Source organism: Herpailurus yagouaroundi, unplaced genomic scaffold (genome assembly GCF_014898765.1).
Source record: "Herpailurus yagouaroundi ecotype Mexico unplaced genomic scaffold, PumYag 141, whole genome shotgun sequence".
Taxonomy (NCBI): Eukaryota; Metazoa; Chordata; class Mammalia; order Carnivora; family Felidae; genus Herpailurus; species Herpailurus yagouaroundi.
Genome location: NW_024412396.1, coordinates 59,340,763 through 59,368,539, shown reverse-complemented (window position 1 = coordinate 59,368,539; position 27,777 = coordinate 59,340,763). Strand labels below are relative to the sequence as shown.

Sequence of the window (27,777 nt, the reverse complement as noted above, 5' to 3'; positions counted from 1 at the left end):
TCAGTGAAAGCATTTTGACACTATGAAGAAAACCTAATGTTTGACTGACAGGATTCTTTGCTTTTCAATTAGTTTCAGCTGTTTTGGAAGCAGGCAGACACAACTATATTTTAACAACATCATTTGCCAAAGGAATCAAAACCACAATATCCATAGGGATTAAAGCTGACTTAATGCATAAATTTCTGTTGAACCCTTTCTTTAATGCTTCTTCTCACCAACCTTTTCATTTTAGCAGTGCACCTCTGATCGTTTAATTTTTCGATGGGAAAAATAGGGAGGATGAAGCCATTTTGGAAACTTTCCATATATTTAGATAGAAAGTTAAAAGTGTATGGAGAAGTAATTCAGAAGATATTATTCTAAGGACTATCTTTAAGTGTTTTGTCTACCTCAGACTTGAATTCTCAAGCTCTGTAATTATATACCTTCTTAGGGGATTTATAAATCAATTTTTCTTCAACAGATTGATAATTAGATAAAGCAATAATGTAACTATTTTGTGAAAAATACTTCAAGCTATATGATTCTCAAAATAAGAGGTTAATGATATAAGAGCTTACAAAATACCGTAGGCCATTTAACTAATGAGAGGCCATCAATCAACTATTTCTTCAACAAGTGCCTCTTCTCTTTGATTAAAAGAGTTAAACTTGCTGAGAATATTTTGAAATTGGGGAGATATTAGTGTCCCCTTTGTATACTAAATTAATGGGGGAAAGGAAAAAAAAAAAACTAAGAAAATATTTTAGATGAAAGCATTGCAAATAAATAGTGCACTCGGATGATCATCGAGTAACCTTTCCTGTGCCTTTCATGTGTAGCTGTGGGAATGTATTAATCTTTAAAGCCCTCTTACATTATAAATATTGCTTATGGCACAAATCATGCAAATTTATCCCCCTTTCATTACTTCAGAGCTTCTCAGGTCAAGAGTTATCATTCAGACAACATCAACTATTTCCACTAAACCGTATTATATATCTATGTCAGTTCATATTCAAATGCATGATGTAGCACCACGATAAATCCTTCCTGGCCTTTGGCAAAGGTGGTAATGTGAGGCCCTGTTTAGAAGAGAGGGGTTTATGGTTTAAGTGCACAGTTCCCAGGGAGTTAAGCAAATAATAAGCAACCCTGTGGACTAAAGAACTTTTAAAATATCAGGAAACAACGCCAATGGTGTTAGGACCAGGATGCCTTGAAGAAAACTGTCCTATGAATACCTATTAGAAAGGGTAGAATTTTCCACTCAGCTTTCAAAATGTGCAGAAAGAAACAACATACTAGAGCAAAATTTATGATAAAATGGAATGTAAAAGCACCATCTAGAACTGCTACTAAATAAATTTATGACACCTTCAAGAGTCAAATGTTCTCTTATGAACATTACTCCTCCCTGGCTTCCAAAGATGCACACACCCCTATCACATACCCAGTGTAGTCACCCAACTCCTTCATTAAACATTTCAAATCTGTTTAATCCTTTGTAGATTGTCAACTCTAAGAGGGTAGGGAAGCCTCCCAAGCAATTTGAAGTTGTAACTTAAACAACAAACAAACAAACAAACAAAGTTTAAAGCATTATCCAGTATAACTATTATGTATAATGAATGTTATCCTTTTAAGGACAATAATCTGGGAAGTTCATATACTTGTTACAATTATATAACTCATTTTGGGGATTATTCTTAAGAAGTTCCTCTAATTTATAAGATAATTCAAGGATTTAGGAGGGAAGATGGCGGTGTAGGAGGATGCTGGGCTCACCGCGTCCCGCGGATCACTTAGATTCCACCTACACCTGCCTAAATAACCCAGAAAACCGCCAGAGGATTAGCAGAACGGAGTCTCTGGAGCCAAGCGCAGACGAGAGGCCCACGGAAGATGATAGGAAGGGCTGCGAGGCGGTGCACACTACACGGACCGGCAGGAGGGAGCTGGGGCGGAGGAGCAGCCCGCCAGCCAAGCAGAGTCCCCTAGTCCAGCTTGCAAAAGCGGACGGGCCAGATCGAGTGTGTTCCAACAGCAAGCGGGACTTGACATCTGGAAGGTTATAAGCTAACAGCTCTGCTAGGAAAGCGGGAGGGCTGGAGGACAATGGGAGGGAGAGTTGTTGAGCCTCGGACGACAGAGCTCAGCTTGGTGGGGAACAAAGGCGCTCGCCAGCACCATCTCCCTTACCCATCCCCCAGTCAAAATCCCAAAGGGAACTTGCTTGCACCACGCAAACACCCAACACTGTGCATCTGCAGATCCATCCCTCTGGCTGGTCTGACTCACTCCCAGTGCTACAGGGCCCCTCCTGAAGCAGATCACCAAAGGATAAGCGAGCTGAGCCTGCCCCTTCCACCCCCGTGCACCTTGCCGATCCACCCCAGCTAATACGCCAGATCCCCAGCACCACAAGCCTGGCAGTGTGCAGGTAGCCCAGACAGGCCAGGCCACCCCACAGTGAATCCCGCCCCTAGGAGAGGGGAAGAGAAGGCACACACCAGTCTGACTATGGCCCCAGTGGTGGGCTGGGGGCAGACACCAGGTCTGACTGCGGCCACGCTCACCAACGCAAGTTATTCAACACAGCACAGGGGAAGTGCCCCGCAGTCCTGCACCACACCAGGGACTATCCAAAATGACCAAACGGAAGAATTCCCCTCAAAAGAATCTCCAGGAAATAACAACAGCTAACGAAGTGATCAAAAAGGATTTAAACAATATAACAGAAAGTGAATTTAGAATAATAGTCATAAAATTAATCACTGGGCTTGAAAACAGTATAGAGGACAGCACAGAATCTCTAGCTACAGAGATCAAGGGACTAAGGAATAGTCAGGAGGAGATAAAAAAATGCTATAAACGAGCTGCAAAATAAAATGGAGACAACCACAGCTTGGATTGAAGAGGCAGAGGAGAGAATAGGTGAACTAGAAGATAAAATTATGGAAAAAGAGGAAGCTGAGAAAAAGAGAGATAAAAAAAATCCAGGAGTATGAGGGAAGAATTAGAGAACTAGGTGATGCACTAAAGAGAAATAATCTACGCATAATTGTTATTCCAGAGGAGGAAGAGAGAGGGAAAGGTGCTGAAGGGGTACTTGAAGGAATAATAGTTGAGAACTTCCCTGAACTGGGTAAGGAAAAAGGCACTGAAATCCAAGAGGCACAGAGAACTCCCTTCAGACGTAACTTGAATCCATCTTCTGCGCGACATGTCATAGTGAAACTGGCAAAATACAAGGATAAAGAGAAAATTCTGAAGGCAGCTAGGGATAAACACGCCCTAACATATAAAGGGAGACCTATAAGAGTCGTGACCGATCTCTCTACTGAAACATGCAGGCCAGAAAGGAATGGCAGGACATCTTCAATGTGATGAACAGAAAAAATATGCAGCCGAGAATCCTTTATCCAGCAAGTCTGTCATTTAGAATAGAAGGAGAGATAAAGGTCTTCCCAAACAAACAAAAAATGAAGGAATTCGTCACCACTAAACCAGCCCTACAAGAGATCCTAAGGGGGATACTGTGAAACTAAGTACCAGAGACATCGCTACAAGCATGAAACCTACAGGCATCACAATGACTCTAAACCCGTATCTTTCTATAATAACACTGAATGTAAATGGACTAAATGCGCCAACCAAAAGACATAGGGTATCAGAATGGATAAAAAACAAGACCCATCTATTTGCTGTCTACAAGAGACTCATTTCAGACCTGAGGACACCTTCAGATTGAAAGTGAGGGGATGGAGAACGATTTATCATGCTACTGGAAGTCAAAAGGAAGCTGGAGTAGCCATACTTATATCAGACAAACTAGACTTTAAATTAAAGTCTGTACAAGAGATGAAGAAGGGCCTTATATAATAATTACAGGGTCTATCCATCAGGAAGAGCTAACAATTATAAATGTCTATGCGCCGAATACTGGAGCCCCCAAATATATAAAACAATTACTCATAAACACACGCAACCTTATTGATAAGAATGTGGTAATTGCAGGGGACTTTAACACCCCACTTACAGAAATGGATAGATCATCTAGACACACGGTCAATAAAGAAACAAGGGCCCTGAATGAGACATTGGATCAGATGGACTTGACAGATATATTTAGAACTCTGCATCCCAAAGCAACAGAATATACTTTCTTCTCGAGTGCACATGGAACATTCTCCAAGATAGATCACATACTGGGTCACAAAACAGCCCTTCATAAGTATACAAGAATTGAGATCATACCATGCATACATTCAGACCACAATGGTATGAAGCTTGAAATCAACCACAAGAAAAAGTCTGGAAAACCTCCAAAAGCATGAAGGTTAAAGAACACCCTACTAAAGAATGAGTAGGTCAACCAGGCAATTAGAGAAGAAATTAAAAAATATATGGAAACAAACGAAAATGAAAATACAACAATCCAAACGCTTTGGGCCGCAGCGAAGGCAGTCCTGAGAGGAAAATACATTGCAATCCAGGCCTATCTCAAGAAACAAGAAAATTCCCAAATACAAAATCTAATAGCACACCTAAAGGAAATAGAAGCAAAACAGCAAAGACACCCTAAACCCAGCAGAAGAAGAGAAACAATAAAGATCAGAGCAGAAATAAGCAATATAGAATCTAACAAAACTTTAGAGCAGATCAACGAAACCAAGAGTTGTTTTTTTGAAAAAATAAAGAAAATTGATAAACCACTAGCCAGGCTTCTCAAAAAGAAAAGGGAGATGACCCAAATAGATAAAATCATGAATGAAAATGGAATTATTACAACCAATCCCTCAGAGATACAAGCAATTATCAGGGAATACTATGAAAAATTATATGCCAACAAACTGGACAACCTGGAAGAAATGGACAAATTCCTGAACACCCACACGCTTCCAAAACTCAATCAGGAGGAAATAGAAAGCTTGAACAGACCCATAACCAGTGAAGAAATTGAATCAGTTATCAAAAATCTCCCAACAAATAAGAGTTCAGGACCAGATGGCTTCCCAGGGGAGTTCTACCAGACGTTTAAAGCAGAGATAATACCTATCCTTCTCAAGCTATTTGAAAAAATAGAAAGGGAAGGAAAACTTCCAGACTCATTCTATGAAGCCAGCATTACTTTGATTCCTAAACCAGACAGAGACCCAGTAAAAAAAGAGAACTACAGGCCAATATCCCTGATGAATATGGATGCAAAAATTCTCAATAAGATACTAGCAAATCGAATTCAACAGCTTACAAAAAGAATTATTCATCATGATCAAGTGGGATTCATTCCTGGACTGCAGGGCTGGTTCAACATTCGCAAAACAATCAATGTGATACATCACATTATTAAAAGAAAAGATAAGAACCATATGATCCTGTCAATCGATGCAGAAAAGGCCTTTGACAAAATTCAGCAACGTTCTTAATAAAAACCCTCGAGAAAGTTGGGATAGAGGGACATGCTTAAACATCATAAAAGCCATTTATGAAAAGCCCGCAGCTAACATCATCCCGCAGAAAGCATCATTTCCCCAATGGGGAAAAACTGAGAGCTTTTTCCCTAAGATCAGGAACACGACAGAGATGTCCACTCTCACCGCTGTTGTTTAACATAGTGTTGGAAGTTCTAGCATCAGCAATCAGACAACAGAAGGAAATCAAAGGCATCAAAATTGGCAAAGATGAAGTCAAGCTTTCGCTTTTTGCAGATGGCATGATATTTTTCATGGAAAACCAGACAGACTCCACCAAAAGTCTGCTAGAACAGATACATGAATTCAGCAAAGTCGCAGGATACAAAATCAAAATCAAGGTACAGAAATCAGTTGCATTCTTATACACTAATAATGAAGCAACAGAAAGACAAATAAAGAAACTAATCCCATTCACAATTGCACCAAGAAGCATAAAATACCTAGGAATAAATCTAACCAAAGATGTAAAAGATCTGTATGCTGAAAACTATAGAAAGCTTATGAATGAAATTGAAGAAGATATAAAGATATGGAAAAACATTCCATGCTCATGGATTGGAAGAATAAATATTGTCAAAATGTAAATACTACCCAAAGCTATCTACACATTCAATACAATCCCAATCAAAATTGCACCAGCATTCTTCTCGAAGCTAGAACAAGCAATTCCAAAATTCATATGGAACCACAAAAAGCCCTGAATAGCCAAAGTAATTTTGAAGAAGACCAAAGCAGGAGGCATCACAATCCCAGACTTTAGCCTCTACTACAAAGCTGTAATCATGAAGACAGCATGGTATTGGCACAAAAACAGACACATAGACCAATGGAATAGAATAGAAACCCCAGAACTAGACCCACAAACGTATGGCCAACTAATCTTTGACACAGCAGTAAAGAGACAGTCTCTTTAACAAATGGTGCTGGGAGAACTGGACAGCAACATGCAGAAGATTGAAACTAGACCACTTTCTCACACCATTCACAAAAATAAACTCAAAATGGATAAAGGACCTGAATGTGAGACAGGAAACCATCAAAACCCTAGAGGAGAAAGCAGGAAAAGACCTCTCTGACCTCAGTCATAGCAATTTCTTATTTGACATATCCCCAAAGGCAAGGGAATTAAAAGAAAAAATGAACTACTGGGACCTCATGAAGATAAAAAGCTTCTGCACAGCAAAGGAAACAACCAACAAAACTAAAAGGCAACCTACGGAATAGGAAAAGATATTTGCAAATGACATATCGGACAAAGGGCTAGTATCCAAAATCTATAAAGAACTCACCAAACTCCACACCCAAAAAGCAAATAACCCAGTGAAGAAATGGGCAGAAAACATGAATAGACACTTCTCTAAAGAAGACATCCAGATGGCCAACAGGCACATGAAAAGATGCTCAACGTTGTTCCTCATCAGGGAAATACAAATCAAAACCACACTCAGATATCACCTCACGCCAGTCAGAGTAGCCAAAATGAACAAATCAGGAAACTATAGATGCTGGCGAGGATGTGGAGAAACAGGAACCCTCTTGCACTTGATGGGAATGCAAATTGGTGCAACCACTCTGGAAAACAGCGTGGAGGTTCCTCAAAAAATTAAAAATAGACCTACCCTATGACCCAGCAGTAACACTGCTAGGAATTTACCCAAGGGATACAGGAGTACTGATGCATAGGGGCACTTGTACCCCAACGTTTATAGCAGCATTCTCAACAATAGCCACATGATGGAAAGAGCCTAAATGTCCATCAACTGATGAATGGATAAAGAAATTGTGGTTTATATACACAATGGAGTACTATGTGGCAATGAGAAAGAATGAAATATGGCCCTTTGTAGCAACGTGGATGGAACTGGAAAGTGTGATGCTAAGTGAAATAAGCTATACAGAGAAAACAGATACCATATGTGTTCACTCTTATGTGGATCCTGAGAAACTTAACAGAAACCCTTGGGTAGGGGAAGGAAAAAAAAAAAAAAGAGGTTAGAGTGGGAGAGAGCCAAAGCATAAGAGACTCTTAGAAACTGAGAACAAACTGAGGGTTGATGGGGTTTTGGAGGGAGGGGAGGGTGGGAGATGTGTATTGAGGAGGGCACCTTTTGGACGGAGCACTGGGTGTTGTATGGAAACCAATTTTGACAATAAATTTCATATATTGAAAAAAAAAAAGACAATTCAAAAGGTAAAAATATGTTACTCAATCTGAGTATTACTGGGCCTACCATGTATTACCTAAACTTGACTTAGAATGATAAGAGCTAACACTCATTTACTTTGATTAGACACAAGTCACTGTATTATTGCTCCCTAAAGCTTCATGAAGTTAGCTATTCTCAATGTTTTCATTTTGTAGGTGAGGAAATTGAACTGGGGGGTGTGAAGGTCACATAGCTAGTACATGTAGCAACTGTGGCTCGGCCCCAGGAATCTGAAGTCAGGGAGCTGTCTCTGATTTCCATGTCTATATTGCCTCAAGGGATCCATACTGGAATACAGATTAAAGACAAAAATTTACCCTCTTTGAAGAAATTAAAAATAATTTATTGAGGACAAGGACCCAAAGCAGAGTTCCAGAGCAGGAACAATTTTATTGGAATCAATGTCTACTTTCAGCCAGTCGGGGGAAAAAGAAAATAAAATTCTTGTTAGGAGACGTAAAGCTTGGCATATTTGCAAAGGAAAGTTATATGACCTTATATGTGCATTTCTTATAGATCCTAGGCTGGCCTCTGACACGAGTCAGTGTTAGGAAGACTTGTTTTTTTTCCATGATGATGATATAATGATGATGCAAATGAAGATGAAGAAAAACAGCTTCCTCTCGTAAGTTATAAACTAAACATAAACATGGTTTGTTAGATGACATGAAACAAAAACAATGGCAGATAATTAATCTTTGTATATTCAGGTTTATGGAGGAGAAAATATGCAAAACTGGAGAGCTAAGCTGAATTAAAGGTGGTCCAAAATACACATTTTAATAACTGGGTGACCTACTCTGCAAAAGCTTATCAGTGCCCTTAATTTAATTTATTGCAAATAAGATAAACAGGGTCGAGTGCGTCACTCTACCTTTAGAAGCAGGACTGCATCCCACCCAGAGGAATCCTGCAGTTTTTTTTAAGCATGACTGTGTGGCCTGGGAAGTGTTTATGGCAACTCCTGATGAAGTCCAGAGATTAAACACAAAACAAAGCAAAAGTAATAATGAGAAGAAGCTTTCAATTAGTGATGAGATTTGATAGGGTGGCCTCATTTCCAATTTCTGTTCCTACATATGGGCCAACAACACAAACGGGGGTAGCATGTAATTTAAACCTGAAACAACTGATCGAAGCACTGTGATTATTTTGAGATACCTCTATAATCCATTGCTGAATTCAGGTAAGGGGACTTCAGTTACAGTTTCTAGTTTGGTCTAGAATACTGTATAATTTGAAAATGTTCTGGAAGCTTTCTGCAAAGATTCCTCTTTAAATTATTTAAATTATGGATAGCACTGATGACTTCCCAAACTTAGTTGAAATAGTAGGGCCTGATCATCTTTCAACATGAAAGCTGACGTTCCTATCATGCGTACATATGTGTAGCCTTAAAGGGCCCCAGGCTTTAGGGTCTCTGACTCAGGGAACCTAGAGAGAGGACACAGCTGAAGGATGGGGACCGGCAGTCTCAGAAGGTCCATTCTGGGCCTCCATCCTCTGTGCACTGATCCTTGTTGAACAAAGGGCACCTTAGGACCCCTGCCAGTCCTTATTATCCAGTAGATAATATCCCCACTTTAATCCATATCTCAGACCCCCTACCTACAGACTTAAAGGCACATATCCTTGGTCGTACGACTCAGCAGCAGTTTAAACTGTAAGAGTAAAATCTCAATAGGCATTAAATACTCATCTTTCATTTCAAAACATGAAACTGAAATATAGGATTCTAGTATCAATGAACTTCTTGATTTTACATATAATATATACACATGCTCTACATTAAATATATATATATATTTTTGCACTTAATAGTAGCACAGGTACATTCTTTCCCTTCCATAATGCTTTTAAAACCAATGAGTCAGTAAAGCAGAACTTAACCTATACTTTTGAGTTTTCAAGGCAATATCTCTAGCTTGGATGCCCTAACGTTTTCCCTCAACCTGTTTTCCTTCCATGGAGATGCCAGCACAGACCTCTACCTAAACCACTTCTCCCTTTAACATTATAATAAATGGCAACAACTTAAAATCCCTTTAACTAAATTTAGTTTCAGTGAATGTGAATTCTATAGACACAGTTCTCTAAAGCATGTGTCTGGTCACTTAGAAAACATGCACCACGTGTTTTTGTTTCCTCTTGCCTTGTTATATGGCAGGAATATTTTTCAGTACCAAAATCAACTACATTAAATCCATGGAAATTAAACTTAGTGAAAGAGAAACAAAAAGGAGGGAGGGAAAGAGGGAAGGAGGAGGGAAGTTAAGACGTTTTAATATGCTGCTCAGGTATGTCAATAATTGTTGAGCTACAACTGACATTATATGTTCCACAAATGCTTAGCGATTGGTACAAGTCTATTGAATTACCTCAAATAAAGGAGGCTTGGGCTAGAGATGGGTAGTTAGCAGTGTCAGATAACACCTGTGAGAAGTACTCAAATCAATGCTATTTGCATTTATAACTTATATACATAATATATATATTATATTATATATGTATATATTACATATATAAGTTATAAATATATAGTATAAATATAAATATATTTATTATATGCAATATATTTATATTTATAATATTATATATTTATACTTATAATGTTTATAATATATAAATATATTTATTATATATATAAATATGTATATATAATATATATAATTTTCCCCCCTCATTCTCCCCTACTTTTTCTTGGGCTATTTCCTGTTTCCAAAAGAGAAAAAAATTACCCTGAATACACTGGGTGCTGTTAGTTATTGAAAACAATGATTATCATAAGAATGGGGAGAACAAAAACAAGGTTTTTTAAAAAAAAGTCTCCTTGGGGCGCCTGGGTGGCGCAGTCGGTTAAGCGTCCGACTTCAGCCAGGTCACGATCTCGCGGTCCGTGAGTTCGAGCCCCGCGTCGGGCTCTGGGCTGATGGCTCAGAGCCTGGAGCCTGTTTCCGATTCTGTGTCTCCCTCTCTCTCTGCCCCTCCCCTGTTCATGCTCTGTCTCTCTCTGTCCCAAAAATAAAAATAAAACGTTGAAAAAAAGAAAAAAAGTCTCCTAACAAATATGTTTTGATTCAATTAAATATGCAGGAGAATAATTCCCAAAAATATATATTTAAGAGGTTGTTGTCCGTCTTGAAATAATATAGTTGATTGCTACCAAAGACATCTTATTGGCTTATCAGGAGATCAATGTGACAGAAATCCCATAAATATCATTTGGTAAAGGACTTAGCAAAATCATTTCTGTTCTTTCTTATTCACGTATTTATTAAGATTTTAAACATCTCAGATTTTTACTTGTTTTTTTAAAATTTCTATTTATTTTTTATTTATATTTTGAGTCTTGAGACAGACAATGAAAATGATTTCTTCTCCAGAAAAACTGTCCTAACCTTCCTCCAAGTGATCTTAGAATATCAGGGGATAGTTGCAGTGAGAGATAGCCTGGATATTAGATGCTCCCTCGTGTAATATTCATACAGGTTGGGAGCGGTCTTCTGAATTTCATTCCATTTGCTGAAGATGTTGAGTTGGCAGTTCTGGTTGGCCGTTTGCCATTCAGTATTCTTAGTACTCAGGGCTTGCACCTCTGCTGAACCAAGGTGCCCACTTTGTATTTTGCGTTGCAAGCCTAACTCTCTTCTGCCTTCAATGATTTTTATGGATGAACAGACCAGGTCAATGAAGATAAGCCACTGTCACTTTCCACTAAATCTTCCAACTCTTTGAGAAACGCCCCGAAACTGAACTTCTTCTAAGAATTTCTCATTAGGACAGGAACACAGGACCATATTTTTAGCACTGTTTTCTTGCATCAAGGAAGTAAGTCGAGGTTGTCAGTTTCAGCTCGTTTACTATCTCTTGACCATGAGGGAGTAACTAACTTCTCCAAGTCTTAGGTACTTGATTAAAAAGCTAGAATATCAATGTCACCCTTGCCCACCTCCCTAGGTCCTAGGGAGACTTAAGTGAAGTTGTGTATGTGAACACACCTATAAACTGTGAAGCATACAGGATAGAGATGGCGTTTTTCTTCTTTCTGATGAAACAGACATGGCACAATAAATCTTACTCTTGAAAAACCTAATACATTTTGTAGTTTTAAAGAGTTTCTTTAACGTTTGAAAGAATAAATGTTTGAGCATATACTGATATCCTGGTTAAAAGGAAGCGGGGGGGTGGGGAGTAAAACCTGGATGTTGAAAAATAATAATAAATCCTTTCTTTGATTCTAGGGACAAAGAAATTACTGGATTTTAAACATGTCCTCCCTACCTTCATTCTGTTTATCCTCTACTTACATTTTTTATTATTATCAGGGAAGCCTAGAATTTGTGCTCTTTTGATAGAAAGCCTCTTTCGTGTCAGACTGTGGTGTCAAAGCGAACCATGGGACACAACGTCAAAGAATCTTGTTATGACTGTGGATATGTGAAATACAAATAATTCAGCTAGGAAAGATGGGTTACATCAATAGAAAGATAATGACAATAATGATGCACATTCGTGAAAATATTAATGAACATATTAATGATGTAACTGATGCCCTCCAAGGTAGCTCGACAGTCACCATCTGAAGATATCACAATGACATGATAATTTCCATCGATACATGTTATTTTATTTACTGTTTTTAGCATCTTTATTTAGGTATAATTGATATTTAATCAGCTTCTCCTATTTAATATTTGATAAAATATGTCATGTATATACACCTCTATAAAGAAAATGTACATAGAAGATGTATCTTTGTTTCTCTATTTACATAATCTTAAAAATCAACATAGGCCTTAGTGAGATACACATTGACATGAAAAAGATTTCCTTTCTTCTTTCATCTTTACCAGTGACTTTTTAATCCCTTTTTTCCACATCGCGAAAGAGCCACTTGTAATTACTTGTTAGTTTCTATTACAGATAGCCATGGAGATGACTTACTTTTTTCCAAATCCATTTTGCAACAGTTAGCATTTAAAAACACTTTATCAACTCATTTTAGCCTGAGAAAATAGGGGAAAACCTCTGAAAGCCAACTCATGATGTATTGTTTGAAAATTTAGGACTAAAGCACAAAATCTAGGAATATTCCATCCTTTGTTGTTTTGTTTGTTTGTTTGTTTGTTTTTGTTTTTTCCTATCCAACCAGACTATTGAGTTTCTTCTCAGGATTGTTCTGTGTCCAGTCCCAGGAGTCGAGGCCTCTACTCCTCTGTACCTCATAGTGTACATCCTCCCTCTCTGAGTCTGTGATACTGGAACTCAAGATTCTTCGTCATCAAACTTTTTCTCAACTTCCCTCATTTGCACAGAATCTTCAGGCTGTAGATACCAGTGTACTAACTCAAAGACCCGTCTTCAGTCTACTTCATGCCTTTCTTTACTGTCTCCTTTAACAATCCCAAAATATATTTTAGAACATCTGCCATCACTTCTGGGGAAAATGGCCTGCAAATTTTAAGCTCCAGCAGAAATTCTCTTCCAAGTTACAAACTTTTTTTTTTTTTTTTTTTGGAAAACTTGCATAATATTTCCTTCTTAATATTGAACAAACACTTCAAATTTCAAATTTCCTATATCTAGTACCAAACCAGTATTGAGCATAAATGTGATGGTTAATTTTACGTGTCAACGTGGTTGAGGCGTGGGCTGTGCAGATATTTAACTATTTCTGAGGGCGTCTGTGAGGGTGTTTCTGAATGGGATTAACATTTGGATTGATAGAGTAAAGCAGATCCCTCACTCCAGTGGGGGGTGGATTTATATCAATCAGCTCAAGGCCTAAATAGAGTAAAAGTTTGAGTAAGAAACCCATCTTTCTCAATTCCTTATAGTAAGTCTGTCTGTCATTTGTCTTTCTATCTCTATCTATCTATCTATCTATCTATCTATCTATCTATTATCCATCATCTATCCACCCATCCTATTGGTCCCGTTTCTCTGGAGAAATCAGACTAATATGAGAAATATTAAATCAGGGGCTCCTGGGTGACGCAGTCGGTTGAGTGACCAACTTCAGCTCAGGTCACAATCTCATGGTTCATGAGTTCGAGACCTGCATTAGGCTCGCTGCTGTCAGTGCAGAGCCCGCTTCAGATCCTCTGTCCTTCTCTCTCTTTGCCCCTCCCCTGCTCACGTTCCCTTGCTCAAAAATGAAGAAACATTAAAGAAAAAAGAAATATTAGATCACATTTCCTAGAATATGATTCTGTGACACATTAAAAAAAAAAAAAGGGGCGCCTGGGTGGCGCAGTCGGTTAAGCGTCCGACTTCAGCCAGGTCACGATCTCGCGGTCCGTGAGTTCGAGCCCCGCATCAGGCTCTGGGCTGATGGCTCAGAGCCTGGAGCCTGTTTCACATTCTGTGTCTCCCTCTCTCTCTGCCCCTCCCCCGTTCATGCTCTGTCTCTCTCTGTCCCAAAAATAAATAAACGTTGAAAAAAAAAATTAAAAAAAAAAAAGAACAGTTCTTCAAATAGATTCTCAAAATAATACCAACCATTATTACTTTTATTAATAAACAGCTGTGTTAAAAATTTGGGGAAATCATATCAAATACAGGAAGGTGATATAAATAAGATGGTTATGGAACACAACTTCCCCAAAATGGTATTTATGTAAATATTATTTTATTAATAGTGTCTTGTTAACCACTGAAATGAGCTATGTTTTTAAAATTTCTGTCACTTGGCAAATACGAAAGATTTGTCATCTGCTTTGTGAAAAGTATATTGATTCTTATTCAGTTTCCTGGATAATTGGGTCTCGAGTAATTCAGATTAGATTTTCATTTTTTTTTTTTAAGTTTATTTATTTTTGGGACAGAGAGAGACAGAGCATGAACGGGGGAGGGGCAGAGAGAGAGGGAGACACAGAATCGGAAACAGGCTCCAGGCTCTGAGCCATCAGCCCAGAGCCTGACGCGGGGCTCGAACTCACGGACCGCGAGATCGCGACCTGGCTGAAGTCGGACGCTTAACCGACTGCGCCACCCAGGCACCCCTAGATTTTCATTTTTAAATTAAATCTTATTTGATTATACGTGTCCATATTTTTGTGGAAGTATTTGTGTTATTATTCAGTCATTGATGTTCACAACATCTTATGAGTCAGAGCAATCTGCATCCTACATTATAAACATTCTGCTTACCCCTAACTTCACCTCATTAATAAAGTATTTAAGAGAGACCAGAGCTGTCAGTTAATGTTTACATGAGTGGTTAAAAAACACAAAGTAAAGAAAGAAAAATATAATCTTTGCCAGCAGCCAGTAAACCAAGCATTAGCTCATATTATTTTCTTTTTTGGTAAATCAAAATAACATACAGATTTGCATCTTTATATATCAACGCTTGTGCCAAAAACATTGACAGGATGTAATGTGACATTACAAAGTCTGCAATAAAGATAAAAGAATAAGAATGTGTCTACATGCTCTAAAAATTGAAATCTATTTAAAAATAAGAAAAAAGAAAATGTACCCACACAGATTTGTTTGTGCTATCATAACTTTTATGCTTATAAGCCCAAAGACCAATCAGTAATGAAACAAAGAAAAAAGAAATGAATCAATAATTCCACAAGTGTAATACTTAAAAAAATAGTTTTGAAACATAAGGTGGCACAGTTGTCTAAACTATTAAACAAAATTCCTAAGAGACTATTAGTTATACTTTCAAATGTTCCTCAGCCTTCTGTAATAGTCACGACAGTATTATCCAGGCGGTTCTTGACCTTGTAAAACTACGGCAGGAGTTCGCCAATACTACTCAGCTTTCTGACTGTAGAACTAATCTTGTGGTCTAGATACACCTAATATGTGACCACATACTTCATGCGATCTGAGTAATACATAAAAAATTGACATCGAATTTCTTATGGTAAGACTAGTATGGTAAGACTAGTGACAAAAGTATGATGAGAAATAAGATGATTGCATCATCTGGAAATCTCTGCCCACAAGGTATTTACTAATTGCAAAGCAAAAAAGAGGAACTTGACAGTAGAGAAGCCTGGCAGACAACAGCCTACTCAAGTGATAAAAATTAACCATAAATGGAACGTAGAACGAAAGGAAGCCAGGTGCCTCCTCATGTGATACACTGAGAAAGACAGGACATCACTTCTCTCATATTTCTGCCCCCAGAGAACCGAGGCTGAATATCATCCTGAACTAATATCAGACAACCCTGAAGTGAGGGACTCTGTACAGAATAACTGGCTTGTGATCTTCAAAGTCACAAGACCTTTAAAACAAAGACAGAAAGGCACTTCCAAAAGGAAGTGGAGGGATGGAGGGACAGAAACAGAGAGAGAGAGAGGGAGGGAGAGAGAGAGAGAGAGAGAGAGAGAGAGAGAGACAAAGCAAATGTGATAAACTGGTACATTTGGAGAATATGGGTAAACGGTATAAGGAAGAATTTTGTATTGTTTTGGATATTTTTTTATAAGTTTGAATTTATTTCAAAATAAAAGGCAAAAAATAACACAGAAACATCTGCATTTACATTCATTACAATTCTTCTGAACACAAATCATGTTTTTTTGATTTTGTTTTTGTTTTTCACATGTTCCCAAAACCATACTGCAATGATTCTCGGGGCTTCCAGGCTAAAAAGGACTTTAGATATTATTTGGCCCCCTACCTCTTCACCCCGCCAAATTTTTATTCATAGAAGATAAAGAGCATCGGCCTACATAGATAAAGTCACTCACTTAAATACATGCAAACAGTAAATGAAAAAAAAAATCAAAATTTGATAAATATTATTCATTTTTCATCCTATCTTTTAATATATTCTGACCTGTATAAAGAAAATGCTAGAAACATCTATCTCTGTATATTTGGCCCTAGAACAACATAGGGGTCAGGGGCTTCAAGACTTCACACAGTTGACAATCTATCACTTTTGACTCCACCAGAACTTTACTAATAGCCTACTGTTGATCGAAAGCCCTAATACTAACATAAACAGTTGATGAGCACATATTTTCTACATGATATGCATTATATACTTATAATAAAGTAAGTTAAAGAAAATGCTATCAAGAAAATCGTAAGAGAAAAAGCATTTACAGTATTCTATAGTATTTGTACATAAATATAAATGGGTATGAATGTGTGTGTGTGTGTGTGTGTGTGTGTGTGTGTGTGTGTGTGAGTGAGTGTATGTACATGTAGTTCAAACCCATGTTGTTCAAGGCTCAAGTCTGTATTTTCCTACTATCTAGTACAAGATCATGCATAGAGTAGAGGCTCACAAATGATGCCACCTAACAGTTCTACGTCCTGATAGCCCTACTACCTGAATTCTGTCTTCATTCTCTTAGGCAATCACCAAATGCTTATGACTCCCTAGCAGACTCTTCTAGAGCAGACACCACACTGGGGAAACAAACATCACTATGTCTTGATCTTCTCCCTTACCTCTTTTTTTAAAATTTATTTTGAGAGAGAGAGAGAGAGAGAGAGAGAGCAGAGAAACAGAGAGAGAGGGATAGAGAGAGAGAAAAAAATCCCAAGCAGGCTTCATGTCACCAGTGTAGAGCCGTCACAGGGCTTGATCTTACAACCAGTGAGATCATCACCTGAGCTGAAATCTAGAGTCGGACACTTAACCAATTAAGTCACCCAGGCACCCCCCCCCCCCCCGCCCTTGCTTCCCTCTTAAAGAAACTCACACTCAACTTGGGGAAGACAGTCCTATGAACCAAGAATGAAAGTATGGGACAAATAATGTGGTCGAACCTAAGGAAAGAGACATACCTGAGACAATAGTCCTTTGCTAATTCAGACAATTGACACATCGGTTGATCAGCATACTAATGTTTAGCTATGTTTAATGTAAAGGTGAGCAACACATTGAGTCTATTATGGTACAGAAGAGTCAATGTGTTTCAGTAGCTTGCAGGCTGGGACCAGGATCTGGCAGAGTTGTGTTAGGACAGCATTTTAGTACACTTCCACTTAGGATAAGTTTGCCTTCTTGAGTTTCTACCATCGTCACTACTCCAGATTGTCCATACTAGGTTCCTCATTCATTTTCAGCCTGGCACCTTATGGCATTTAAATCTATGAGCCCTAATTTAAGAGGAGAAACAAAGCAAGCACATATATAACAATAAAAGTAAACAAACAAAAATGGTAAGAGATAAAAGTTTTAAAAATATAGATAAATTCTGAGATAAGAGGAGAGATTACTTTTAGGTTCAGAGAACTGAACATAGTACTTCCTAGGGGAGGGAGGAGTTTTCTAGGCCTCAGAAGACAGTGATGAAGGTGGGTAAGGATGTTGCAGAAAAGAATGATAAAGAGAGCAAGCAGGAGATAATCTCTGAAAAGATTGTTAATTTCCCCTTTTTAGATTCTTTATGAGGCCATGACAGTATCTATAAGAGTTCTATAGGAAGACTGCAGATTTTAAAATAAGACCCCTTAGAGTATTCCAAATTTGATGTAAAAGTAAATAAAGCCATATATATATATATATATATATATATATATATATATATATATATATATATTTTAGGATTCTAGACTAATGGAATGAAAACATAAGGAAAGAAAAAAATGAAGGAAGGAAGGAAGGAAGGAAGGAAGGAAGGAAGGAAGGAAGGGAGGAAGGAAGGGGAGACAGAGAGAGGGAGGAGGAGAAAAACACATGGCGCCCCTTCCTATTACCAGCAGATGCAATTACATCTGAACTTCTTGGAAAAACAGGCAGAGATTCTGTGCTTATCTTTCCACTAACATTCTAGAGTTAAACCTGTGTCTGTGATACTTTCTTCAGAATAGATAAAGGACAAGTCAAGAACCAAGAGAAAGCTGAACTGAGCCTTTATGTTTTATTTTATTATATTCCATTTCAATTTATTCCAACTTATTTATTATTTTTATCTTTATTTGGATGTAGAAGAAAAACTATTCGTAATTTTTATTATCTCTCTGCATATTGGAAATGTTGCAGAGACTTGGCCTAGGTTACATCTTAACAATTAGCTGTAACTGTTTTTCCTCCTATATAGACAGACTTTTGTCTGTTAAATATCCTGTACTTTTATCATTATTTATTTACTTTTATCAGCAAAGAATGCTACACAACCAGTAATTCAATTATTTTATATTTTTAGGTTTTGAAAACAATTTAGTACTCATTTTATCCTGGTGGGGTTTCAGATCTCAGATCAGAAAGACTATACCTCCCAGAAAATGGCAGGGCCAACTTTGTTCAAGACTTTGCAAAACTTCCATTAATTCTATGGACTCTAATTTTAGGTAGAGGATTTCAAACATGCTGTTTGTTAATAAACTGAATAGCTAGATCTAAAGGCATTATGTATAAAAAGTATCTAAGAAAACACCTTTCAAGTTGCTTTTTTTCTGAATGCATGTATACTAAATTAGTGAATTAATTATTAATTAATTAGATCAAAATTTTTATAGCATTAGACAATTTCTTAAAAAAGAATTAATGTTTATTTTTATTTTTGAGAGAGAGAGAGAGAGAGAGAGAGAGTGAGCATAAGTGGGGGAGGGGAAGAGGGAGAGGGAGACACAATCTGAAGCAGGCTCCAAGCTGTTAGCACAGAGCCCGGTATGAGGCTCGAATCCATGGACCGTGGGATCATGACCTGAGCCAAAGTCAGACGCTCAACTGGGCCACCCAGGCACCCGAGCAGTAGGCAAGTTTTAATGGTCTATTCTATACAGTAAAATGGTAAATGCTAATTGATCACATGGGAGGAAGACATTCTGATAAACTTCAATATTTAACTACATTGCTGTCGGTTTGTAAATTGGCTCCATACGCCGAGCAAGGAGGCATCGAAGAAAGAGGCTACTACGGATAGGTAGCACATTTAATAAGCAAGGGGATTTATGCATGAAACATGTCTTGGGGGAGGGATGTTTGTCTACTTGTAAGATGAGTAAATTTCTGCACCTGCCCTGGTGGGTTTATAAATCTTAAAAGCTTATACAGAGGCCTTATATGGGTTCAGTCGTATATACTGTTCTGATGATCTCAACATAACATTGCTCTCTCAAGGCAATGTTTTTAAAAATAGTTCACACTGTGTGAACAATGGGCAGAGCGTACATTCTAATGAAGTGGGAAGGGGGTGATGAGCTTCTGACTGCCCAGGTCCAGCTCGCGGTCAACTGGTAGTCATATCCCCTCAATGACCTCCTTCAGGTTATCACAGTGAATTATCCGTCACTTTTAGTCACAACCCCTGGGAACCTATTCCCTCACCACCACCCACACGAACATAGATATGGTTAAAACACATACACACCACACATACTAACATGTGTCACTGAAAGCACTGACATCTGTACTAATGAAAAATGCTAACAAATTTACAGTTAAGTAATAGTTGTGTACACATGAAACAGGGCTCTCAGCATTTCTCAGCTAATATCTAAACTAAAACATAATGATCACTTTAATAAAAGAAATCTTAGGGGTGCCTGGGTGGCTCAGTAGGTTAAGCAGCCAACTTCAGCTCAGGTCATGATCTCATGGTTCGTAAGTTCGAGCCCCGTGTCGGGCTCTGTACTGATAGCTCAGAGCCTGGAACCTGCTTCGGATTCTGCACTTCCCTCTCTCTCCACCCCTACTCTGCTCACACTCTGTCTCTGTCTCTCAAAAATAAATAAATATTTTAAGAATTAAAAAAAAAATAAATTTAATAACAGAAACCGTAGAGTTTTCTACTTTATTAAAAATAAGTATGGAAAGATGAAATGATGTCAGGAGACAAAAATGTCTGTGAAATGTTATCTCCAGCCAAATATGTGTCACTGGGGGAAATTGAAACAAGACAAAGCTTTACATTCTCATTGTTCTTATAGCTTCTTTATTCTGAGATCAGACTAAACGCTATGGAGACATTAGAAGTCATAATCACTGGTATTTTTTCTCTTACAAGCGTGGAAAAATAAACATTTTATAGCAGTTCTAGCTTGGCATGGGCTCCTTTTGATGGGGTCTTGTATAAGATCCAGCATGAATACAGACAATGTCTTCTAGACACTGTGTCAAACCCAACCTCAACATCTTGTGAATAGTCTTCATATTTAGAAAGGAGATTCAAACAGTCAGAGTCAACAGAGGAAAAACCCATTTACTTCCTCCTCTATTCTAGTATAAAGAGACAAATAGCTACCTTTATCTAAGGTTCCTATCACAGAGCACCTACATGCTCTGAGAGATTCTTTTGTTGTTGTTGTTGTTTACTTATTTTGAGAGAGAGAGAAGGAGGAAGTGAGCACACAAATGGGGGAGGGGCAGGGAGAGAGGGAAAGAGACAGAATCCCAAGCAGGCTCCATGCTGTGAGAGTAGAGTCAACCCAGGACTGGATCTTATGGACCGTAACATCATGACCTAAGCTGAAATCAAGAGTCAGACACTCAACCTACTGAGCTACCCAGGCACACCCCACCTCTACTTTTTAAGTGTATTTATTTTGAGAGAGAGAGTGAGAGAGAGAGAGGAGAGAGGGGCAGAGAGAGAGGGATATATAGAGAGAATCCCAAGCAGGCACTACGCTGTCAGTGTGGTGCCTAATGGGGATGTCGATCTCAGGAACCTGAGAAGAAACCAAGAATCTGACGCTTAACTGACTGAGCCACCCAGAAGCTCCTCTGACAGATCCTTTAAGTGAAAGACTGCACCCCGCTCCATTCAAAGCCTTATGTTTGACCATTAGCAAAACATAGAAATTATAACTCAAACTAGAAAAGAACTGCTTGGGATTCTTAGAATTGTTAGAATTCTCCATTTCAATTTTACTTTCAATAATAGACTGTCTCTTCAAACCCACATCATGTAGCCAGGACGTGTAACTGTTCAACTGGTCTACACAATTTGCAGTATATGTCACTCCTGAATCATAAAAACTATTACACAATCAAGATTCAGTCAATTAGAGATGGTTACTATTTACTCAAGACTAAAGTAGGTGAGGATGACTTATTTTATGGATGCACTACAGATGCTTTTTTGGCTAATATTTCCATGAGAACAAGTGAACTTATGATTTTCAATAAATTTCAAAATAATTCAAATTAGAAGACATTTCATTTAAATATGCTGTTGTGACTGGGTCGTACAAATATTCCAAAAATGAATTTCTTGTTTGTAGTTATATCATAAACCAAATCAGAGGAAATTAATTTATCTGTAGCATCTTCTCCCCACCCCCTCCTCTCCCTTCTTCCCTCCCTCCCTTCTTTCCTTCTCTTTCCTTCCTTCACTCTACACGTGTTCAGTGTAACTTAAGGTCTAGAATGTTAAATACACACAAATCTAGTGAATTGAACTTGAAAAGCTTTGGTCATAGCTTTTACTATTTTGTGTGTGTGTCTTTTTAAGTAAAAGTAAGTAAAACATGCTTATTGTAAAATGTCCGAACAATACAGAAGTAACATTCTTCTTTTAATGCCCTTTTAACTTTGCGTGTATGTCGTTTCTGGTATTATAAAATGATCTTATCAAATCAAACAGTATTTATTAAACATCTGGATTAAACTCATAATGGTCACTTGACCATGATACATACAAGAAAAAAAAAAGAAAAGAATTAGTTTGTTTCTGTCCTCAGAGAGGCAACCATGTAGCACAGGGAAATATATTTGTACTAATAATTAGTCCCTTACCTAAGAAAATATATTGGAGAGTGGTCAATTAAATGGGTTTACATGTCAGAAACATTTGGTACAAAAACAATAGCATGAATTCTAAGAAAATCAGGGACTTGACCTTTTCTCTGCAGCCCCCATTCCTAATTCCTCTCCAACCATTGGTTCTCTGTCCTGCCACATAGATGCTGGAAAGGGTGGGCAGACAAGGCTGGGAGACTTTGAATAGAACATGGCACTGGCTAGTGTTCAGACCAGAGAGTTAATGTAAGACTTTCCTCCACTGCACAGGAAGAGAGTTTGAGGACTTTTGCCAGAGAACGTTGATGCAAATATAAGAGGGTGGATCCCAGAAAGAGCTTGGCTTCTTGGGATTTGTAAACTCCTGTAGGAAAGGAATGACCACCCCATGGTGGAGAAGCCACTGACATCCCTGCCTTTAGAAGTTGTAGGGAAACATGTCAGGTAGACCGATGTTGATAGCACTATTGCTTGGAGCTGAGACACAGACAAGCCCTTCCTGGTGCCTCAAGTCAAGAGACCTGGGAACTCAAGTCGAGGTTGTCCAACATTGGCCCAGGGTCACCTTCCTTCCCCCCGAAAGGTAGCAAGCATGGCTGATCCTCAAGGAGGCAGTGAAAGAGCATTTAAATGTTGCTATGGGGATCCAGCAGCAGGAGAGATGACAATTTAGCAAAAGTTAAAAAGAATCTGTTCTCTGTGGCAAAAATAAACTATTTAAGGTACACACGACAAAACAACAACAGAAACAAAAAAGAACATTACAAAATGAAAATAAAGTGGTTCCATTATAACTCCAAAAGTCTTTCTGAAGCTAAATGCACAGTATTTTTAAAATATAGAATTAAGTAGATAAACAGAATGGAAAGTGCTCAGTTTAAGATCTACTAGTGGCTTGGAATATCAAATTATATATATATAATATATAATATCAAATATTATATATATAATATCAAATAATATAAAATATCAAATTATGTACATATATGTGTATGTGTGTGTATTTATGTGTGGATATATACAACTTGTAACAAATCCAAAATTTAAAACAAGATAGAAATCATGGAGTAAAAAGCAAAAGACTAAGAAGACAGACATAGGGGACCTCCAATGAATTGGAACTGAACCAGAAATAGAAGGTGGAAAAAACAGGATAAACTGAAGACAGGTTATTCCCAAACAAATGTGGGGGAAAATATCTAAACTGGAAATGGAACACATTGATTAGAAGGTCTTTTTCATTTCAAAAATGCAAAAACAAACAAAGCTCTATGTAGATCCCTATACATTTTCTAAATTTCAATAATTAAAAACAAAACAAAATAATTTAAAAATCTTCTAGAGAAAGTCTGAAGGAAAACAAAAGAAACAAACAAACAAACAACAAAAAAAACCCAAGAACTATCACCCAGACATCAAACCAAGGTATCATTTACCTGCCAGGGTGGAAGAAAATACAGTACTTATCAAGATTCATGCCATGTATGACCCACACATCCGATGTGAAGAAAATATTTAAGAACGAACTCTAATTATCCAAAATATCATTAGGGACAAAGAGCTCAATACAGGGCAGGATGGAGAATAAATGAGCTATGAAGGAATACTTACTATGGGACCAGAACATAAATACATGTTAATCCATACACAATTTCCAGTTTTTAAAAAGCCCAGATATTGGTAATTTCATATGGTTTAGATCATTTCAACACATAGGGGCTGAGGAGTGGGGAGGGAAGATGGGGCAAGTAAAAATATCTTAAAGTTTTATGTTAATGAGGAGGGAGAGACCAGTAGGAGGAACAATACAACATTTTTACTAAAAGGGATAGAAGGCATCTGTTTTCATATAACAGTAAAGGAATGTGTGCTTGCTTTGAATTATCAGAAAAGGAAGTTAGTAAATAAAAGAACAAAGAATAAATAGTAACTTGAAAACACAGGCCAAATAAATAGAAAGGAAAACAAACAAACAAACAAAAACTTGAATAGTATACATCAAGTAAGATGGGAAGAATAAGGCTTTTTTTTTTTTTTTTTTTACATCAAATGAAAACCTTCTTTTTTTCTTCCCCATTAAAGAACAGTGCGGTTGTGTTAACAAAGAGAATATAATCTGTGTGCTTGATGAGAATACTTCAAAGTATGCAAAGCCGAAACACAGGGCCGATGTTCTTTCACCTCATCTCATCTCTGATGCCTTATCTGATCTCGGAATCTGTCTGACTGTATCCCTGACAGACACCCAACAGGAGCATCATCCCTAACATCCTGAGTCCAATCCCATTTTACTGTCTGGCTGAGGATCACCTCTGGTTAAGGGAAATCAGGATGTGGAGAAGATTCAGGATAGAGACGAGCTTACATGCTGTGCAAATTGAGATATCTTAAAGACCAATTAAGCAAAGCTTTAATTTTTAGGTTTCTAAAATTGTCTACATCAAAAGGGCCACTAACAATGGTTTCTTCAAAATGTCACATGTATGGTAACTTCAGCTGTCCTTTTATAGCCAATGACTGAAGAAAGGCAATTTATGAAGAGAGGTATTATTTTGTTTTGCAGCATTTCGCTGATCAACGAGACCATAGGAAAAATTATTTTTGATAGCTCAAAGAACTACAGAGACAGAAATTAAGTAGTTTCAAAAACATGGCATATAAGGACCTCAACAGTGTATGGATGAAGATTATGGAGTCCACACGAAAAGGGGGAAGAAGCAGAGATGATAGAAAGGTAAGGAAGGGGAAAGCCTGGATCTCATTCTTAGAATTTGCATGGACAATGTCTCCAGTTCTAAAAGGTTTTGGTAAGCTACGACGTAATGGGATAAAGGGCTACTTTTGACTATGTTCATCTATTTTCCTATGCTCCTTCACCTTAGGGTTCAGGGTACTTATGTTACTCCTTCCAATACATAAAATACTGCATTAGCATATTAGGGCTACCGTAGGAAATCACCACGAGGTGAATTTAAAACAACAGAAATGTACTGTCTCACAGTTCTGGGGGCCAGAAGTCCTAAATCAAGGTGTCAGTACGGCCCCGCCCTGACTGAAGCCTTCAGGGGAGACTCTTTTCCATGTCTTTCTCTTAGCTTCAATTGTTGCCCATAATGCTATCTCTGTTGTCACATGGCATTTTCCCTATATGCTTCTGTATCTCTTCTTAAAAGGACACCAGTCATACTGGATTAAGGGTCCACTTTATCTCAGTATGATCTCATCTTACTTAATTACAACTTCAATTAACCTATTTCCAAATAAAGTGATGTTCTGAGGTTCCAGAAGTGATATGATTTAGCTGTGTGTGTGTGTGTGTGTGTGTGTGTGTGTGTGTGTGTGTGTGTGTGTGTGAGAGAGAGAGAGAGAGAGAGAGAGAGAGAGAGAGAGAGAGAGAATATCCAACCCCGCACAAGAAATAACAGCTAAATGGTACCAGTTAACCCCAGGCATTTGCTTTTAAATACTAACCTCTAACCATGGAATGAAATACTTTTTTCTACCTGTTAACCCGATTTGGAGTATCAACATTTAGAGAGGTAGAAAGACAAGGGCAGAAAGACTGTCCCAGGTCCTTAAAATCACAGCATTTATGCTCAAACCTTCTCTACCTAATTGTTCATTGCTAAGAAGTGTATGTATATGGCCTCAGGCCACCCTCTTAATCAAATCACATAGAGAGCAACCACATCAGAGAATTCACAATGGCCCATAGAATAATTGCTTGACCCCACGGTTGGACAGTCTGTAAGCCGACTTGCAAATTGGCAAGCAGAGCTTAAGTGTCAAAAATGGATAGCGGTTTCATGGTGAATTACATCAGATCACAGAATGTTGTGCCTTCATCAACTGTGACTTACAAAGCTGCAAGGGCAGGGAGAAATGGATATGAATATGACCCCTATATTTTGCACCAAAGTGTCAGTTCAGAAACAAAGACTCTTTTTTCAGGGCATGATCACAATGGACCTGCTGTTCAAAGATGGGTATAGAGATCTTTAAACCCACATAGGATGAGTGATAGACTAAGGTCTACTTAGCTACTTAATAACAGAATCCAAAATATAACAAAAAAGTTTTGGCTTCCACCACCTAGCTGTCAGTCTCCAGTCAGCACTCCACCAACACCAGGAGAGGGGGTGGGGGGGAGGGAAAAATAAAAAAACTACATAAAGCTCACCATTGATAAAACGGTTCTTGCATTTTAAAGCTAAATTAAGAAAAATGTTAAAGAAAAAAAAATAAGGGCAAAGGAAGCGTGGGAGGATTGAGCAGGAGTTTGGGACAGACTGAGTTAGTTTTGGCAGAAAGACTGTTCCAGGACTCCGGTGACAGTAACTACTAACAAATGCTTTGAGTTCCTTGTTAAACAAATGCTTATTTGGTTGGTACATTTGCAGTTGGACTAAAAAAAAAAAAAAAAAGTGCTCTCCAGTCGGCTGGATGTTTAACAAGCTTCTCTTTGGGAGTTCAGCATCTGTCAGGTGAATCAGAACAAGGGTTCCACTTATATGGAGCAGGAGAAAAATTATGTCTAATGAACTGCTAATACCAAGCACTTAGCGAGTATCTCCAAGGCGTGTTCAAATCAGGCCTAAGTTAAAAGGCTAATATGAGTGTTTGATGATCTGGGAAAACTATTCACAAAGAAAAACCAGATTGAAATTTTTATCAGCAAAAGCAACTGTTGACAATGTATTATATAAGGAATCTAATGCCACGTGCCTTACCTGTTCTGTTATTTTATCCTCACGTTGATTCTGGCCTGATTTCTTTCCATTTTACAGATGAGGAAACACGCTCCGTGAAATCAAGAAACGTGCCCATGGTTATATCACCAGCGTGTTGCAGAATTGGAATTAGAAACCACCTGACTTCAGAGCTTTGGTGCCTACTCCATTCTAACATCTCCCCAGAAAATGATGCAGCTAGAAAAAAGATTTTGAGAAAGTATTCAGTCCTATCGACACACAAGGCCATTTCAGAACCAGGTGTTAAAGTCATCGTACAAAAGTCACACAACAATGTCAGGACTAAATACTGGTATTCTGGCTTCCTCAGAGGAGCCACATGTCATTTTGTAATACTATTTAATATGGAACATACAAAGAGATTTCAATATTTTCATGTAGACCCAGAAGTGAATCATTATGGAGACGGCTGGTTCCTGGAATATAAGAGTTGATAACAAAATGCAGACAGTCACTTTACGTCCAACTAGTGTGGATCAACCACCCTTTCTCACATGTGACTTGGTTACATAATATGCAAGGGAGCATGTGATGTCTGCTTTACACATCATTCTCTCTCACTGGCTTTCAAAACAATATTTGTTATTTGGGACCTCAGCACAGAGAGCTGACCCTATTACACTCCTCAGTTCTTTGGCCTTCGTCACCTACAATCTTTATAAACAAATCCATGTTTTTTCCACGTATCATCT

General features: G+C 38.1%; 1 long non-coding RNA gene across 1 annotated transcript in view; it reads right to left on the bottom strand.

Moving 5' to 3' along the window:
• LOC121032147 (uncharacterized) overlaps nucleotides 1-27,278 on the bottom strand; it is a 172,121-nt gene extending 144,843 nt beyond the window's left edge. The window contains exon 1 of the long non-coding RNA XR_005791104.1: nucleotides 27,065-27,278. This is a non-coding gene — a long non-coding RNA (uncharacterized LOC121032147). The remainder of the gene's footprint in view (nucleotides 1-27,064) is intronic.
• Between the last annotated feature and the right edge of the window lie 499 nt (nucleotides 27,279-27,777).